The sequence below is a fragment of the Carassius carassius genome, chromosome 11 (assembly GCF_963082965.1).
Source record: "Carassius carassius chromosome 11, fCarCar2.1, whole genome shotgun sequence".
NCBI classification, from domain to species: Eukaryota; Metazoa; Chordata; class Actinopteri; order Cypriniformes; family Cyprinidae; genus Carassius; species Carassius carassius.
Window position 1 is genome coordinate 2,517,887 of NC_081765.1, and position 12,391 is coordinate 2,530,277.

The 12,391-nt window shown below is 38.6% G+C and overlaps 1 protein-coding gene across 1 annotated transcript in view; it reads right to left on the minus strand.

Annotated features, from left to right (window-relative positions):
- Positions 1 to 11,412: 11,412 nt before the first annotated feature.
- The window catches only part of LOC132152622 (uncharacterized), a 254,545-nt gene continuing 253,566 nt past the window's right edge, over positions 11,413 to 12,391 (minus strand). The window contains exon 2 of the mRNA XM_059561384.1: positions 11,413 to 11,604. The gene's annotated coding sequence lies outside the window, so the exon portion shown is untranslated. The remainder of the gene's footprint in view (positions 11,605 to 12,391) is intronic.

Genomic DNA, 12,391 nt, shown 5'->3' on the forward strand with positions numbered 1-12,391 from the left:
GGAAAGAATTCAAAAATATTCTACTCAAGTAAAAGTACCATTACATTAATGAAATTTTACTTAAGTACAAGTAAAAGTACCAGTCTAAAAATCTACTCAAGTAAAAGTAAAAAGTAGCTCATTTAAAATTTACTCAGAGTAAAAATTACTTAGTTACATTTTAACAGTGGGAGGGAGTCAAAATGGGACAGGCCAAGGGTGTCGAACTCAGTTCCTAGAGGGCCACAGTCCTGCACAGTTTAGATTTAACCCTAAACACACCTGATCCAGCTAATCTAATCATTTAGGTTTATTTGAAAACTACATGATATGTGTGCTGGAGCAGGGTTAGAACTAAACTCTGCAGGGCTACGGCCCTCCAGGAACTGAGTCTGACACCCCTGGGATAGGTCTATTAATCTCAAACTAGTTGTTTTTAATTAAAGGAATCAGTTATTTAGAATAATAAAACATTTGGGCTGTTACCAGGCAAATCAGTATCAACAAACTCATCTTTTAATGCAGAGGAAATGCAGAAGATTCATTGGAAGTGGCATTTAGATGTATTACACTGTTTAGTGCAGGACAAGAATGCATTTAACCTGCAGTTACAAATGCATGAATAATGTTTTGATATACAAGACATAAAATGTTGAATACTCATTTGAAATGATAAGAAATTAATTATTTAAAAAAAAATCAAAAGATACTTTAAATGTGAAATTAAAATGGCCAGTATGTGTCAGCAAGTCACTGTTAATAAGCGAGTCATTGCGACTGAACCGAATCATTTAAACCGAATCATTTAAACGGTTGATTCATTCAGGAACGAAACACTGTCACGTTGCTCAGAGACGCAAAACTGTGCTTTGGTGGCTGTGTTTGGAATTATTTTCTGTTGTAGAAATAGAGCTAAAAAAGGCAATATGGTGTCTAAAACGCAAGTCTCTTAATTAACATGTTTACTGAATAGGGTGACCACCTGCTAATAAGCCCAAGTGGGGACAAGGGGTACGTTTCTGAGGGACAATGTGGGACACCCCATGGGCAGACTCACTGATAGTGGTTTACCCATTTCTAGCACATACCACCTTGCATGGTATATTAATAATGCCCTATTCCCCTAAACATGTCTAATTGCTGATATATGCTCATGACAGAATTGACAGATGCACTTCCACTTACGATTTACTTTAGCTATTTTATTAATTTTTCATTACAATTTATTCACTTTAAATAAATTATAATATAAAATTATAGGATTAAAATGAATTGTAGTTGCTCAACACCACAGGAAAAGTTAAAAAAAAAAAAGTCTGACATCACAACTCAAGGGAAGGGAATTCACTCATTCACTAATCCCTATATAGTGTATGGCAGTTGAGTTCACTATATCAGGAAGGAGTGAATAAATAAATAAGTGAACGGATTCGGACAGTGACGTATAACCTACACTGCGCGTGAGACTTGGAGCTGTTGCAAAAACATTGCCATGTGTACTTTTATATTACATCTACCTAATTTTAGAAAATAATACTAATAGCAATAATACTCAAAATTACTTTATATTGCAGTTATACATACCTCCCGCGTCAGCTTTGTGGTTTCATCGATAGTATATAGTAATATATATATATATATATATATATATATATATATATATATATATATATATATATATTGTAATGCTTTATGTTCATAATCATTAATTGCTATTAAAATAACGCACTGAGAACAAAAATAAACACACATAAACGTTCATAATTATGTATTTATTACTTTTAGTATCTTGACACTTGCTCAAGCAGCGTTTTGAGCTCAGATAAGATGGTTGTTGAGCGTCCACAGGCGACTGTTAATTTTACATCGGAATACACTACCTGTTATTAACGAAAAAATGTCAATTATCCACCAAATTATCATTTTTGTAAGTTAACAACGATGCCACCTCAGTAAATTAGTCAAATAGTAAACTGAGTTATTGCCTGCATAACATATTTTAATATAAATAATGTAGCAAAAACGTTAAAACAGAAATAATAAAAATGTAAACTTCATCTCTCATTCAAACTCGCTCGCTCCCGCTCTCGCAGTAGCGTGCTGAACTGTCAAGTAATGTTCGTTTGGCTGCCTGGGGCTCGAGGATATAGAGCCATCAACTTTTTTTGAGCAAGCATTGATTTTGCGTGACACAGTCTCAATTTGCGGGACGCATGAATTGGGCTTCAAACGCTGTGCGCGCACGCGCTACGCGGGACGGGTGGTCACCCTATTACTGAACTGTTATATATATGTATGTATATATTCATGATGATTTTTGGAGGAAAAGATGGCATTTTTTGTGTGATTTTGATTTAATATATGAAATTATATAAATATGTGAATTTTCTGCCCCTATATCTTCAATTTTGTGATCATTCTAAATGCATTTTAGGAGACTGAATCACAAAGTAAAAGAACGCACTATAAATGCGCGCACACATCATTAAAACAAAAATAGCACACTCCTCACCACTGTCTTTTTGGCTAATTTGTGCAAAACCTCTTGCTAAAATGTCAAAGCTTCATTTTAACCACCAATGCAACGATGCAATTATTTAGCTTACCTCTACATTCTTGCGAAGGGTAGCAGGGTATGTCTTGTCGAAATTTTATAAGCTGCTACTTCCTAGGCAAGTACAGCTTACACTGCATAATAGAGCATACATATGGCCATGGGTTCACTTCATTTCCTTCGAGTTCAACTTCAGAATATGACGGGGTTTCGTTTTCAGCGGTGTCTGCACCACTAACGCCTGTTTTGACCGTCTGCATCTTTCTTGTGATTTTAGCGCCAGTTTGCCCTCCTGCCCATTTACTGACGTAGTTTCCAGGGAGCGATTTATTTTTTTTATTTTTATATTTTTTTTACTCAGTAATTAATGTGTTTTAAAATGTAGCGAAGTACAATACTTCAAACAAAATATACTTAAGTAAAAGTAAAATTACAGATTTAAAAAAGTACTTTAAAAAGTATTAGTACACAAAAAAGCTACTCAATTACAGTAACGCGAGTAAATGTAATTCGTTACTTTCCACCTCTGCATCCTGGTTAAGAAAAATGGAACTACATAACTACAAAATTTAAATCAGAGACTCAATTACATTTCATTAAAGTGACATGCCATACATAAAGCCAAGTATGGTGACCCATACTCAGAATTAATGCTCTTTATTTAACCCATTTCATTAAAGTGGCGTGCAACAATAAATTTCTGGTCATTTCTTCTAATAGCACTCAAATTTTCAAAAATGCGTGTTTTAACTTGTTTATAATTCTTTCCTACATATTGCTTAGGACATGGACAAGACAACAAATAAAACATTTTTTTAGAAGAACATGTCACATTGTTTTATTTTATAAGTACGATTTGTTATACTAAACTGTATTTTTTGTAACTAAACATGCCAATGGACACGGCATGCAATTATTGCATCCATTTGCCACTGATAACAGCGTGAGCATAAAAAGGCAGCAGGTGCAATGCATACCAGGTTTTCACTGAGGAGCCGAGTCGGTGACCTGGCCGCTCATCGGTGATACAGCAGCCGTGGGGACGGGACATGACATCTCTTTTCCCTCCTTCAGGGAGTGAGGGTTACATACATAACAGAGATGTTCCCTTTCAGTCAGTCACTCTCAACATCACGTTGGTGACCAACGAATCGGGATTTCCTATCAAAGCACAATGGATGCTGCCCCTTACAGTGCCCTGTGCGAACCACCTACACCCCTTTTTGGTGTAGGCAGGGGCTCGAAACAAGAAAACCATTCAAGCGTTGTCGTAGCACTACCCACTGAGTGAGACTGGATAACATTAGGAAAACGTACCCGTTCCACTTGAAACAGGGATGCTGCTGAAGCACCATCCTTCCCGAAGGAGGTTTTCAGAAGGAAATACACATATGAACATCCATTTAGGTGCATATGGAACATAGGAGAGGTGATTGTAACCCTCTTGAAAATGGCAGAAGTCTGCTGGGGAAACACAGGCTCTGAGCCTATACCGTGGACTTTACACATATGGGATCCACTTAGGTCTCACATGGAACCCAGCCTTCTACTGGTTCTCAAGGATTTATCAGCCCACAGTTCTACAAATATCTGTTAGCGAGTCGCCATGAGCCAGCGTCCAGGAGAATGCCACACTTCTAGTAGAGTGAGCTCACAACCTGAGTGGGCAGGGAACACCCTAAGCCATGGCGATGGCCTCCAAAATTCAGCGGGCCATCCTCTCTTTAGAGACAGCCTTCCCCTTCTACCAGCCTCCGTAAGAGACAAAGAACTAGTCTGAGGTCCTAAAGTTTGTGTCCGGTCTACGTATCATCTCAAGGCCCGGATGGACAGAGCAAAGCTAGGGCTGGGTCTGCCTCCTCTGGGGGCAGTGCTTGCAGGCTCACCGCCTGGTTCCTGAATGGAGTAGTGGGAACCTTGGGCACATAGTCGGGCCGGGGCCTGAGGATTACCTGGGAGTCAGCCGGCCCAAACTCTATGCATGCATTGTCGACTGAAAATGTGTGCAGGTCCCCTACCCTCTTGATGGAGGCTAGAGCAAGCAGGAGCAGTTTTCAATGAAGGAAACTTTAGCTCGACTGACTGAAAAGGCTCAAATGGGCCCTGCTGTAGTGCTCTAAGCACTAAAGACCTGTCCCAAGAGGGTTTGGATGGGGCTGGGGAGGATTTAACCCCCCCCCCCCCCCCCCCCCCAAGGAACCTGATGATCAGGTCATGCTTACCTACCAACTTCCCTTCCACTGGGTCATGGTAAGCAGCAATTACAGTAACATAGACTTTAAGGGTGGAGAGAGACAGCCTTCGCTTCAGCACTCCAGATCCTTTTCCTATTTGGTGCCTAAACTCTGGAATAACCTACCTAACATTGTTTGGGAGGCAGACACACTCTTGCAGTTTAAATCTAGATTAAAGACCCATCTCTTTAACCCTCTGGAGTCGATTGACGTGTATACGCGTTATGAGTCATTTTCTCCTGATAAGCCCGAAAAGAACTTAAATTACACTTTCAGTTTTAATTGTACAGATAAGAGCAATAACATCAATCAAATCTGTAAAGGGTCTACCTTTTTTGTATACAGACAAAATTACAACAAAACTCTGTGCACTTATAAAATAAAAAAGTTTATTATCTTCTAATGAGAACACGCCTCCGCACCCGCACTGAACGCTCTATTCAGATTCAAACTGAAGTGCGCGGCTTGAATATGCCCACACAGAAGAAAAAGCAGTGAGACAGTTCTTCAAGTTTTTTATTTTATTTTACTGTTTGCTTCGCGATGAGAGGAATAAGACATAATTCATCCCAAAAAGATGTGATGTGGTTGAGGATTTGAGAAATGGATTTCCTCAGTAAAAAAGAATGAAGCACTTTATTCAGCAGAGATCATAAACATGAGTAAGTCTCTTTTTATTTATATACTTGTACTAGTTTTCAAATAACGTGTAAACATTTTTACTAGTTAGACTTTTTCCAAATACTTTTTCCAAACTATAATTCCTGACTAAATGTATAATCAGGTGAAACATTATGATATTTAAATAACAATATAAAATACTATACCATTCAAAAGCTTGATGTAAATAATATAAATGTAACAAAAAAAGATAACTGTAACAAATGTAACAGACAATGCTGTTCTTTCAATTTATCCCCCCTAAAAAAACCTGAAAAATATTCTCAGCTCTTTTCAACATTAATAATAATAATAATAATAATGATAATAATAATAATAACAATAAATGTTTTTTGTAGAAAATAAGATTGTTAAAAGGATTTCTGAAGGATTGTGTGACTGGAGTAATGATGCAAAAAAATTTGTTTGAAAGTCAGCTTTGATTGTTCCTAATAAACTGTTTAACTGCTCCCCAAGTGGATATTAAATGTGTTGTGGGATAATGAAATATATTCTAAATAAACTACAGACATAAAATTATATATATTTATTTTGTCCTCGCATTCTTTCTTGTAACTCCTCCCTCTCAGTGACACACAGCTGACTGAGACGCTCTTTATGTAGCTCATTATGCAGGCTTTTGTCTAATCCGGTGTAAATCACAATGATATTCATGATAGTTGACGCCTACTTGCATATGACTTTTACCAACAAAAAGTGTCTTCGAAAATTTAAAGTGAGTGAGTAAACAAGATGATTTTTACATAATTTAGAAAGAAAAATTCTAGGCTACAAGCTCCAGTTCTCAAAAATCCCGGGAACCATTGTTCTGTATGTGTTTTATTGCCTTATTCAAGTGATTTAACATTTTTAGTTTTTCACTAACCATGCATAATATTTTTTTTCTCAAAAATACAATCATGTACATACATGCATTTCAATCAGGACCACTTCCGTCAAGTATATTTATGACAATTATAATTGCATACAGTTAGTGTTGGCAGTATGGTTATGTTCTGGGCAACGCTCCACACGCCTGTCCATGCAGCCATGCTTGGACAGAGCGGAGAGAGCAGCAAGACAAACCCCCTGGGGTACAGAACAGAACCATTATAAGCATACATAATTACAATTCACAATTACATGAGTTGTAAACAAAAATGTGATAGAGACTGCTTCCAGTGAAGAGACTGTAAAGAAATAACAAAGTTAGATCGGATTACAGGTTCAGTTGGTGGAGTTGGGGTTGGAGGAGGATGTTAATTGCAAGCAGCGCTGCGATTGAAGAGAATGGGAATGGGAATTTAAATAGACCGCAGGTGATCGGTGTCAAGACTGGATACAGCTGGATACAGACTGTCAGCTGATGCAAGCGTGACTAACGTGGCCTGACTGAACTAATGCGATGCTCAGTTTCAAACAGGACCACTTCCGTCAAGTATATTTATGACAATTATAATTGCATACAGTTAGTGTTGGCGGTATGGTTATGTTCTGTTCAACGCTCCACACGTCTGTCCATGCAGCCATGCTTGGACAGAGCGGAGAGAGCAGCAAGACAAACCCCCAAAACAACCATAAGCCAAAACTCCCCAACACAACTGATGCAATTTGAATGGCCAGCAATGAGAATGTTGCTTGATACTATATTTATGGGGGAAATATCACCCAAACTCAGAAAGAAAGCATACAACAAGCATGTTGCTTTAGCTGCTTATGCAAAATATTAGAATGAACTGTATGGGGGAAGCATGTACATGTTGTGGGCAGAGCTATAATACGGATGTTTTGTGTTGTTTTCTTTAATATATATTCACTTATGTGCTGATTTCCGACAAAGACAGAAATCTGATGCAGTTGTACTACCTGAATGGGGTCTTTTACCATGTTTTAATAGCAAACGATGTGCAAATCCAGCATCAACCTGGTCTTGTTTATAAAACATTCCTCACTGAGATGACGAGAACACAAACACACTTGCTACACTCCATTGCTGCCCGGGAAAAGCAAACTGCATCCGCGGTTCATGTAATGCTAGGTTCCTTGAGAAGCTGAACATGGTAAACTTTCCCCTCACATCCAAAACACACTTATTTGGAGACATTCTCGAACAAATCCTATGCGGCGCTGCCAACAAATTCCTGATGAATTGCGTTTATGGCGAGGTAATGCTCTCCTCTGGTCGACATGTGCGCAGGCGTGCATTCCCGATAGAAATGCTCATAAGGAGTTCCACCATCATCTACATCATTAGATCCATGATCGAAAATCTACCGAAACTTGTACAACCCAGAAGTAAGAATTCCGGCACAGAAAACTCCATTCATCCAAATTGGCCATGTTTAGCACGAAAATCCATCTCTTTAACACTGAACAACTCTGAAACCATAAAACACCATTGTAGCCCCCCTTTAAGCAAATGTGTAATACATACGACCCCTTGCTGCGGCACGATGAGCATGTAATACATTAAAGCTGTGAGTTGCATAATGGAGGGTGGTAGTCCAGCAGGGGAAGCATACACCCTTCGGAAACTTAGGATGACGTCCAGTCTGAATGAAAATGCTCCATATAAACACCACAGTCAGAATAAAATTGCCCAAACCGAATGGTAATCTGTTAAGGGGTGGGATAACCTTCTATAACCGAACTAAATTAAAATTCTGCCATGTAAACGTGTTAAACCGATTACTTGTATCTATGTAACCACATCAATAGTCGTAGTATTTAGAATGGGAACGTGATGTAGGCAACGCTGTGCATTCAGTGATTAGTAGACACTGACATTACAGTAGAGACTGGGAAATAGTGGACGAAAAAGATAAAATTCCAATTGTACAATAACACACATTAGAATGGAATCCGGAATCTCATGACCAGAGCAGAAAGCTGATGTAATAGTGAGCAAAATTTACTGCTTTTCAGCTTTGAAACAACACTATGATAGTGAATAGCTCAATGAAAACACATTCATCATTGTATAAATGATACAGATTCATAAACCCATTTGTAAATGTTGTGCGATAGCTCGTTGCTGTCACGGTGCAGGGTGCCGTCTCAGCTTCCCCTGCGGTCTGTGTTCATAAGCCGCCCCCTCATGATTCATTGTTTACTGAAACTTGGTGAGAAATCGTGAATTTTTCCATTTAAGTACAGAATTGATAATGATCTTTTTTTCTTTTTTTTCAGAATACAATTCATTTCAGAGCTGCATTACAGAATGTCTTGGCTACGGTTATTTCCCCTTGCTGAATAGACATATGTTGGCGTTTTCCAGTTTACCTCTTCATGCAGTTTAACATTATTGTGGATGTTTTTCAGGCAGCATCACTATAGAACCTTTAATGTTCTCATGTGTCACCCGACACGACAATATCAATAATTCTGTGTCACATCTGAATGGATGAAGCGGTTTATCACTTTACATTGTTGCGCAAACGCAGCACTGTGCGGGAGACTCTGCTCTTGCATGCAGCTGTCGGATGCAGTACGTAGCGCCGCTTCATACTTTTTTTGGCAGTTTGGTGTATTTTAGAAACGGTGCCTAATGTAGGGGAGGTGTCCCGGTTCACCCGATGACATTTGAGTGGAGTTCATTCGCTGCAGCAGACACGCGCACTCAGTAGATGATGGGCGGGGAAATGTAAAATGACAGAACTGATAATACACCAATTACAACAAAGAATCACTAGTTTCACAACTGTATGGTACACCATAAGGGAAACGATTCATGATAGTAAAATTACAGACTTTGCGAAGCAACAAAACAAGTGAGTATACTTGCGTATGGCCCCGAGTACACCACTGGTGTGGTACGATAGAAGACGGCCAGTGTGATTGTGATCGTGTTCGGGCCACATGACTGAGCGCACGAATGAACACTAGAGGTTCAAATATTAGTCTGTTAATTCCAAGCAGTGCGAGCAGTTATTAAAAATATTAATGCAACCGTGGGCAGTTTTTTTTTTCTCTCTGCTAATTTGCATGTCATTGTAGGCCACTTAGTATGTCCCAAAATTGAAAGCACGAGCACATATAAACACCATTTCGGATTAGATAACGTCTCATGTAAACAGTCCACCGAATCTTTAAATCTGAATGAAAAAAAATACATGTAATTTGGCTATTGAGATCACGTTCTTATAAGCCTATGTATAGAAGCCATAGAGCGATAAATGGTGCTTTTGAAGCTGCGTGCATCTTAAACACTCACACAGCTAATGTGACATCAACCTTAGAAATAGACATCAGTGACATTGAGATTTCGCCGCTAATACAGCGAACCCCCTGTAAGGGAAACAGGTCAATTTAGCTCAAAGGGAATCATTTAAGATTTTAAAGGGAATTTGAACAGAATCACTGTTTCACGGCTGATCACTGAGATGCCCTGCGATTCACTTAACAAGCCGTTTAACATCAAATCTGTGCTGGATATTAAGATCCAAACTATAGTGAAAACACTATCAATTAGAACAGTAACAAGATCGGCAGTTTAAGACATCAACTTGTAAGCACAAAACACAAGATACTTCTCTTTTCAATATGAATAAGGCTTTATTAGATAAATCTAAGACATATAAACTAATCTAAACACATAAACGCACGCACGCACTAACACATTCACACAAGTTACAGGAAGATCGAAAGTTAGGGAAAGATGAGTTTAAGAGAATGGAAATATGGAATCCCAAGTTTACAGCAATACGTTAAATTGCATAGACATGAACAGCCATCAATCACTTAATCAACCCTCACATTGAGTTCCTCAATGAGGTTAAAATTATATTAGATACACCAGCACAAATGTCTGAAGGTACATTGTCTGTGTAAAGTTGTCGCTAATTGGCTGGAAGTTCAGTAGTCGCTGAAGTGACGTCTTGGGAAGGCCCGTGGTGGGGCGTTGGCTGAAGGTGCAGAGTTGTGTGCGCTGGGTGAAGTTGAACGCGCAGACGAGGTCAGACGGCGTTACAAAACTTAACTTAGAACACAAAACTCTCAAACGGAAAAGAAAAGAAGTAAAGTTTGACGAGACTAGGTGGTTTTCCTTCTCATCGTGGCTAAGTAGCAGCAGGCGTGCAGGCTGAAGCACGCTAGGACCGCGCTCAAAGAACAGTGATGACAAACATCATGGCTAAAAGCTAAAGCTAAGAAGCAAAGCTAAAAGCAAACTAAAAGCAGACATAACTAATAGCAGAAGCATTGCTAGAGACTAAAAGCAGACATAACTAATAGCAGAAGCATAGCTAGAGACTAAAAGCAGTCATGACTAATAGCAGAAGCAAAGCTAGAGACTAAAAGCAAGATTTTATGGTGTCCTGAGTATTTAAACTGGCCTGTTGGCCACACCTCAAATGTTGTCTTGACCAATCAGATATTGTCTTGGCTCGGGGGCATCATAAATCATATGTTTATCTTACCAAGCATGTGGTCCGAATTTTCCCGCTCTTGTAGGGTATAATTTTAGACATGATTCCTATAACATGAATTTGATACATTTGACAAATATTTGATTGTCAGGCCTATTTCAAGCAAGCAGTTTCCATCACAAACATACCAAACATGATTATGAATCCTTAAGTTATCCCATAGTTATTAAAAGACATACACAATAAGTGATTATAACATGATAGTCAAATGTGTGGGTTACATATAAATGAATATGGAGTGAAGCGATGGACTGATTCATTTAGAAGTCATTTTGGTCCATATACATGTAGAAAAGACAGGTTCTTTGCCATTCTCTTGGGAAGTCAATGGAAGTGTTTAACTCTCATGGGTTTACATGTGATGTCCAGCGTTGCATTTCCATTACGAACAATTCAATTAAATTCAATTCAATTCAAGTTTATTTGTATAGCGCTTTTTACAATACAAATCGTTACAAAGCAACTTTACAGAAAATTATGTTTCTACAATATTTAGTAGTAGCTAGTAGTTTGTGCACGTTTTACAGGATTTTAGAAAAAGAAAAATAATAATAATAATACAAGACGTAGTCAGCTAGATGATGAACTATCAATATTATTAATTAATAGTAATTATATGATGCAGTCACACATGTAGCAATAATTGTTAGTTCTGTTTGTTGATTCAAGGTTAGGATCATCTGAGGTCCTCTGAGGGTCAGCATCATCTCTTCTCAGATGTTCTGGATCCAGACTGGAGCTTGTGTAAATCCTAGTTACCACGGGATGTAAATCCCGTGGCAAAACATAGAAACAAAATAGAGACATCATTAGCATAGCTGCTGATCCAACAAAGTAAAATTAGTTTAACCCAAGCTAAAGAATAAAAATGCAGATGCAACTACACTCACAATTTAAGAGATACATTATTCGAATGCTTGGCGAAAGAGATGCGTTTTTAATCTAGATTTAAACAGAGAGAGTGTGTCTGAACCCCGAACATTATCAGGAAGGCTATTCCAGAGTTTGGGAGCCAAATGTGAAAAAGCTCTACCTCCTTTAGTGGACTTTGCTATCCTAGGAACTACCAAAAGTCCAGCGTTTTGTGACCTTAGGGTGCGTGATGGGTTGTAGCGTGGTAGAAGGCTAGTTAGGTACGCAGGAGCTAAACCATTTAGGGCCTTATAGGTAAGTAATGATAATTTGTAACTGATACGGAACTTAATAGGTAGCCAGTGCAGAGACTGTAAAATTGAATTCGAACAACAAATTTGACTCAAGGTGTATGAACACACATGTATAAATGCTGCTGCAAATATGCTTAATATTCGTTCCTGCAACCGATGCAAAACGATGTTAACCACCAGGCAACATACACAGTGTTATGGATTAAAAGAGCATTCACTTATCTTAGATGCGGATTTCAGATGTTCTGAAACAAACTGCAACAGTTTGATTTGCAAGCAGAGATGTGATCAGTTAATTGCAAGCAGCGATGCGATGGAAGAGACGCTGAAGAATGGGAATTTAAATAGACCGCAGGTGATCGGTGTCAAGAC